Genomic DNA, 7,175 nt, shown 5'->3' on the forward strand with positions numbered 1-7,175 from the left:
TTCTGTACTTATTCTAAAAGGCAATTAAAAATTTATATAAATTGCTTGCTTTTACCTTAGAGATCTTAGTGAATGTTTTTAGGTATTTCTGGGTATTTGTGAAATTCTCTCTAAAACTTCCTTCGCTAGCAGAATCTCCATTAAAATATATATATAGCTACGTCTAACCTTCTTTCCATCCCTTCTAATCTTTTCTAACCCTTTTTTACTTGAGAGTTTTGTATTTATTTACTGAGTTTTCACTAGTGATATTAAACCCGGAATTAAATTAACTTATCCCAATTATCATTTCCAACATTTGATTCATTAGTTGTTTCAATTAGTCATCCATCAATAAATTTTCCAAAGTAAAATCATTAGAATCTCCCTCCTTAAGATTTAACAAGTTCCTTTATTTAATCTATTTTGTTAGTAGATGACATTTTTATTTTTAATAAGCTACACTTGTATATTTCCCAAACACGTGTATAAAATAATTTTTTTTTTATTTCTTTTACAGATGAATTTATAAGACTTATACAATTTAACATTTTTAAAGATTCCTTTTATTTGCCATTGGTTTAATTCAAATTCCTATTATAATTTCTTGGTGTGTTAAATGTAAATGTAATTGCCAGATCTGAATTTAAGTGAAAAAGCTGTTTTATGATTAAAAAAATTGTTATTTCAGTGGGTAAATGCGAATCACTAAAGGCGTTATTTAACATTAGCAGACCTTAAAATACGGATTTTTTTTTTGCTTTTAATAGTTTTTCATACATGGAACGAGTAATTTGAAATAATTTAATACTTTTCTATTTCTTTTTGCTGTACATTATAATAATAAATTATTCTTATTTATGGTTTTTATTATGCAAGAATTAATAGATTGATAAATCACCAGAAATTTTCCTCTGTGATCCTCTCAATATTATGTTATGTAATTTAAGTTATGTGGTTTTGCTGATAATTTAGCATAACTTTTTAAAAATAAATCTCCTTTTTTGTCACAAATTTTTGATTTCATTGGTATTAAAACTTTAATATCATGAGTATTCAATTTGATTTATAATTTTTTTAAATTCCTATGGGTAAGTTCATTTAATTTTTAAAAATTAATGATAAATTTTTAAAAACTTCATGTTTAGTGAGTTGGTATTCTTTCAAATTTTGTGACCATGATATTTTTTCCTAATTTCTCAGTTACTTGGGCTCCTGGTGAAGATGTTATATCTATAGAGACAATAATTTTTTTTTCTCTCAGATAGACTAAAAAATTCCAAATTGTTTCCTCATTAAAATCTTAAAAAATAGTATTGGAAAATAGAGCATAGAGGAATATTGAAATCAACCTTTTGAATGCAGAATATTAAATAAAAATCTACTTAGAAATTCAACAAATTGATTTTTAGACATAAGTGTAATATCAACTTAAGAAATATCATAACGAAAAATATTTTTGTTAATAATGGCAATTAAGCAATGGACATTCTTTGCTGGATTGTCCTTCGAAAAAGGCTATCATTAAATTGAGGTACGTGAAGAAAAAAAGTTAATTTAATACATTTGGGAGCAATGTTGTTCTAGATATTTAATTCTGAATATAAGAATCTGAATATAAGCAAAAGAATTGTCAAAGATGGAAATATGTGAAATGAAATACAGCAAGTGCAAAACTTGTTCTTGTTATTAGAATGAAGATAAATTTTTATATTATAATATTCTGCAGGAAAATTTATAAGGAAAGAAAACTTGTTTGACAAAGGATTCTTTTTATCCATGAAAATAAACTCTGAAGCACATTCAAAGCTTATAGTCCTCAAATAACTCCACAATTCTGTTTAAAAAGATTTCTCTATCACGTATAAAAACAACAGAAGTTGAAATATTTTTTATATATAAACAGCCAAGAGAAAAATTACAAAAAATGAAAAAGAATTGGAATATTTTTGTAATTTGAAATATTAATATATAATAGAAATGAAATCTGCTAACAGGGTTAAAAAAGTTATAAATCCCTTGTTGGAATTTTTTTTATTTCCTTTGACTAAGAAGGTTGGCTTTATCTCCAGATAGCACGGCCTGTTGCACAATATTGTGTAATACTGTGTGATATTATATTATATAATTCAATATTATTCAACAATATTATACAATGTTCGGAGTATTGTTTACTAACATACAACATCATACAGTATATATGTATTACTAATCTCATAGACATAACCAGTGGGTTTTATTTATGATTAGATCCAAATCTTTCAGCATCATTGTCAGGTTTTAGATAAGTTATCTTAAAATGCTGTTTATTTTCTCTTTTAGAGAAGCCATGGATTTATTGCAATAAGAAGCACTTTCATGTTAATTTAACAAGAAAGTTAAGTTTATAAATATTTTAAATTGATCATAACATTCATTTCTTACTCTGTAATTGAATAAATTATCATATAGGAAATATAAATTCTCAAGGTAGTAATGGTAAAACGTGCTCTGCAAGAGCTGCCAACCTAAAAAATTAAAAATAATTCATTAGAGTGGAATAAAAGTAAAAATTAGAAAAAAATGGTGAAGAATTAAAAAGCATCTTCTCACTCTTAGGGCAAATTGCAATAATAAAAGAAATTGATGCATTAACCGTGAACACATTAAGCACTGTTTATATCCACTGTTTACATTTTTCACATTAATATAATATATTTAATATCATATTCATACTACACTCGTCCATAAATTAAAGATAATGCCAGTTCCCTCAAATAAAGGTACAGAAACAAAGCAAATGTAGCTTACTCATAAAGCCCGTTTATTAAAAAAAAAGATAAAGAACAAAAAAGATGGTGCGTATATGATATCATTCACAAAAACTTCGATTTTTATGAACGAGGAGCAATTACGAAAAATATCTCCCGTACAAAAACTTAACTTTACAAAGTTGGTATGATGGTTAATACATTGCATTCTCAGACGATGAAATATAGTCCGTAAAATGCCTAGGCATGCTAAGCATCAAATTATCGAGCTAATCTCGCAGAAGATTACTTCAGTCATCAAGCAATGCTCTCTGAAGTTCCGGTAAACATGTAGAAGGTGGTTGATGGGCTGCAAATCGTCGGCCAAGCATGTCCTATCGGATTCAAGTCAGTTGAGAATGCTGTCATTCCATACGGTGATAACCTCAGTTGAAGGCATTCGTTTACGAAATTTGCATGACGATCACGGGCGTTGTTATCCATAAACTCAAATTCTGCGCCCATGGAATTCCTAAACAAACGTACATATTGTTCCAGAATAATGTCACGATAAATTTGACCTGTCCTGGTTCCGATTAGAACATGCCGATCTGTACTGGAACCCTGCCTAATTCCACCCCAAACCAGCAATCCTGCGCCAACGTAACAATGATGTTCTCTTGGTGATAACGAGTACTTGACGTTCTTCATATGAAAGCCCGACGTGAATCAGACTGCAAGCTAAATCTGAACTCATTGGAAAAAATTACACAAGCCCAGTGTGGCGATGTTCACATTTCAAGTTCTCTACTCCAGGCTAGCCGCTGGCGACAGCGAGTTGCCGTGAACAGAACACATCTGACAGGCATGCGAGCATACAGACAAATATGTCCCAAACGTTTGTACACGGTTTGCCTAGGAAATGTCGCACTCGCTCGTGGTAGAAGATAGCTGACTAGACAGGTCTGATGCTATGCTCCGTCTGCTTCTTTTGACAGTTACTGCCACATACGAGTCTTCATTCGGATTTGTAACTCGGTGGCGACCTATACTGTAACGTCTACCAACATTTCCATGATTCTGAAATCGTTGCCAAGACTTAGAGATGACACTTCGGATGATTCCAAGTTCCTCGGATACTTCTATCTGAATACGCCAGATATTTCCAGACGGCCGATAATTCTATCATGTAAAAAATCTTCCACATGCTTTCTCTGTGCCATAGCTATTCGATTATGGCACTGAGTGAATTACAGAAAGCTGGTGAACAATTTTACTTCTTTGCCATTATTCCTTATACACCCTTCTCCTACAATCTCGTCATTCTGATATACTATCGGCGAAATCTGGTGGCATTCTATAGTTTGAGTATTATTCTTGAAAATGTTTGTGATAATTCTACTGGTGAAATTTCTACTTTAGAGTCTGATTTCCGTGAGATTCTGAATTATCCTTAATTTATGGGCATGAGTGTGCATTAAGACTACAAGAAAAATGTTTTACGCCTTGTCGCTTATTTTGCTTGAAGACACTTTTTATTCTGCCCAGCAGCAGAAGAAGTTTAAATATTTTAAATTCAAAAGTGTTTTGTATAAGACTTGGTACCAGATTCATTCCACATAAGAAAATCTCATTTAATGGTAAACGAAAAATGAACGAGTCAATCGCTTAGATATGCAGGGAGCAATATTTGTAATGAGTGAAGAAATGTAAGCATTTGTCTGAAAGTAATGTACCAGTTTGTAAGTATCAATTTATGAATTGATTTCAAAGGAATTATTTCCGATCGAAGGAAGGAAATATTGTCCGAAAAGGGGAAGGAAAAAAAAAAAAAAAAACGTGTTTAGGTCTACAGAATACTACCTACCTCCATTTCTTCTTCAATCCATCCACCATAGTTTCTTATTTTGAATTAAAATTGCGAATGAAATAAGGTTATGTTACGAGAAATTTATAGATCATAAGTATGGCAATTTCATATATGACTTTAATTTATTACACGCAAATAGCTTTAATAAAAGTGTATAAAGTGTGTAATCAGAATGATTTTACTAATTTTTTGTGGAGCAAAAAAATAACGAGACACCTTTTAGTTTCACTTTCGAAAACTACCCCTATTCCCAAATCGATGTATAATGTATATAGTACTGATAATTTAATCTTTGCGAGATGTTAACATGAAAATCTGTAAAGTATTTCTCGGCTGTCAAATTAAGCTCAATACTAGCTACAACACCTACAAAAGCAATATTCAGTTTAAAATTTCAGGCATTTTGTAGTTTTAGAAGAAACCAGGACGCTTTCATACGTCTTTTATCTACCGTATTAATTTAATGGTAGTTTTGCTTATTTTTTGAGAAAAAAAAATAATTAGTAAACATACAAAACTACTCACTAAAATTTATAATTAAATATTAATGAAAAACATCATTTATTAAAGACTTCAAAATAATTCATTTAATAAAAATGAAAATTATCTTATTACGAAAGAAATTTCTAAATATGTTTATTCAAGATATTTTTTTTTTTACCCATGAAATCTCGTTAAATAACAACATTCTATTAATACAACATATCTCTTAACAAGTTGTTGTTGTTTTTAATCTCACTTGCCACAGACAAGCCCACTGACTTTAGAAGTCAGTGATTTTAAGCCAATGGGGCGTCTCTTGTTTTTCAGTAGCGCCATCTAGAACCAAGAGTACGACTTAGCTACACACACGTCACAACCCTTTTTACGGGGCGGACTTTATTCATGCATTTCATTCACTCAACAGATCGTAATTTAGACCTGAATCAGAGAACGATCACCCCTGCTCCAGTACCCCCAGTGGTATTACTCTCGACATGGAGGACTTTGTGACCACGACAAACTTAAACGCGAGCGAGCACAACACACGCGGAGAGTCTTCTGCCGGGGAATTCGAATTCGCAACCCAAGGGACGCGAATCCAACGCTCTACCAACCAGGTTACCCCGGCCACTCTCTTAACAAGTACAGTCACGTAACGCTGTAAAAAGACAGAAATGTTTTTAAACACAAAAAAATCAGCAATATTTCGTAGGATTTCGAGTATATAGTTCCCAAAACACTGAATGTCCCTTGCTATACCATTTGTGACATGGATAATATTTGGACTTTATACTACCGGAAGCCATTCGGATAAAAGTGTAATAAGTCGAAAAACAATCAAAGTAAAATTATTCAAATGCTTCTAAAAGGATGCAATTTATTACTATAGACTGAAATTTTCATTTCATGCATAGTAAAAAGAAAAGAAGAAAGAAAGAAATCCCTGAAATTTACAAATGATATGCAAACAATGTTGAACAAAACTACACAACAGTACATTTTTCAAAAACATTATGAGTAGGATATGCAATATATTCAATGCCTATTTGAGAGCTGCAATTTCTATCGAACTGCACTTAATTTTTAAATCTCATTTATATGCGTGAGATGATGAGTTGTGGCATTCAACGCGTTAAAAGCACAATAAATTCAAAGTGCACAGCTGCTTAACTTTCTTGTAAAATAAGTTCCTAAAACTATCGGGAAAAACAACAGTATGGCCTGAAATTTGTTTTAAAAAATGCAAATGTGTTGAATATATTGGTTCCGCTTCTCACATTAAAAATAATGCGTCAGGCGGTAAATTATGTGGGTATGAAAAATGTGCTAATGACACATTAAGAAATTATTAATTTTCTTGTTAAAATTTGGCAAAAAAAAAAAAAAAAAAAAAAAGACGATTACTTACTAAGAATTGACACGAAAGAAGACATTTTTTTTTGTTTTTCAAGAGCAGTAAAAAGTAGTCCATGAAAGACATTTACTAAATTTGCCTATAATATATATAATTGAAATGTGTGAGGGGATAGTTATAATTTGATTATAAGTGCATTCCACTGTATATTAGGAGAAAAGATTCTGTCACAGAGTCATTTAAGGGGCCAGGTACAAACTGATGAAGGAATTTTGAAATGATTTGCAGTTTTCATTATAGGTTTTGTTTGTTGTGCATAATGTGTGCATGAATTTTCGTATAAATAACGCATATATTCGGAAAGTTTTGTAAAGATTTTTTTAAAAATCCCAAATATTTTCCACTTATAACATGCCAAGTTTTCAATCAGATTATGTGCAATTTGCAGAATAAATGATAATAATCAAGAAAAGTTTTATGTAAAACTTTACAATGAATGCTTTAAATATCATAGGATATATAAATATTTGTAATAAATAATTTATAACTGCCCTTGTGGGATACAAAATATTTTTTTTCTTAGTTTCAATGCCAGATATGTGGCAACTTATATAAAATTTCCTGTTGAATATCGTTAAGTTTCGGAAAGATATTGGCATTGCAAAGATCCTAAGAAAGAACTACACCTTCTCTCTTAGGATCTTCTTTTTCTAGCTGAACAACAACAAATCTAGGAAGGAATTTTTTCTAGCAGTTTTTG

This window comes from Argiope bruennichi, chromosome X2, assembly GCF_947563725.1.
Source record: "Argiope bruennichi chromosome X2, qqArgBrue1.1, whole genome shotgun sequence".
Classification (NCBI taxonomy): Eukaryota; Metazoa; Arthropoda; class Arachnida; order Araneae; family Araneidae; genus Argiope; species Argiope bruennichi.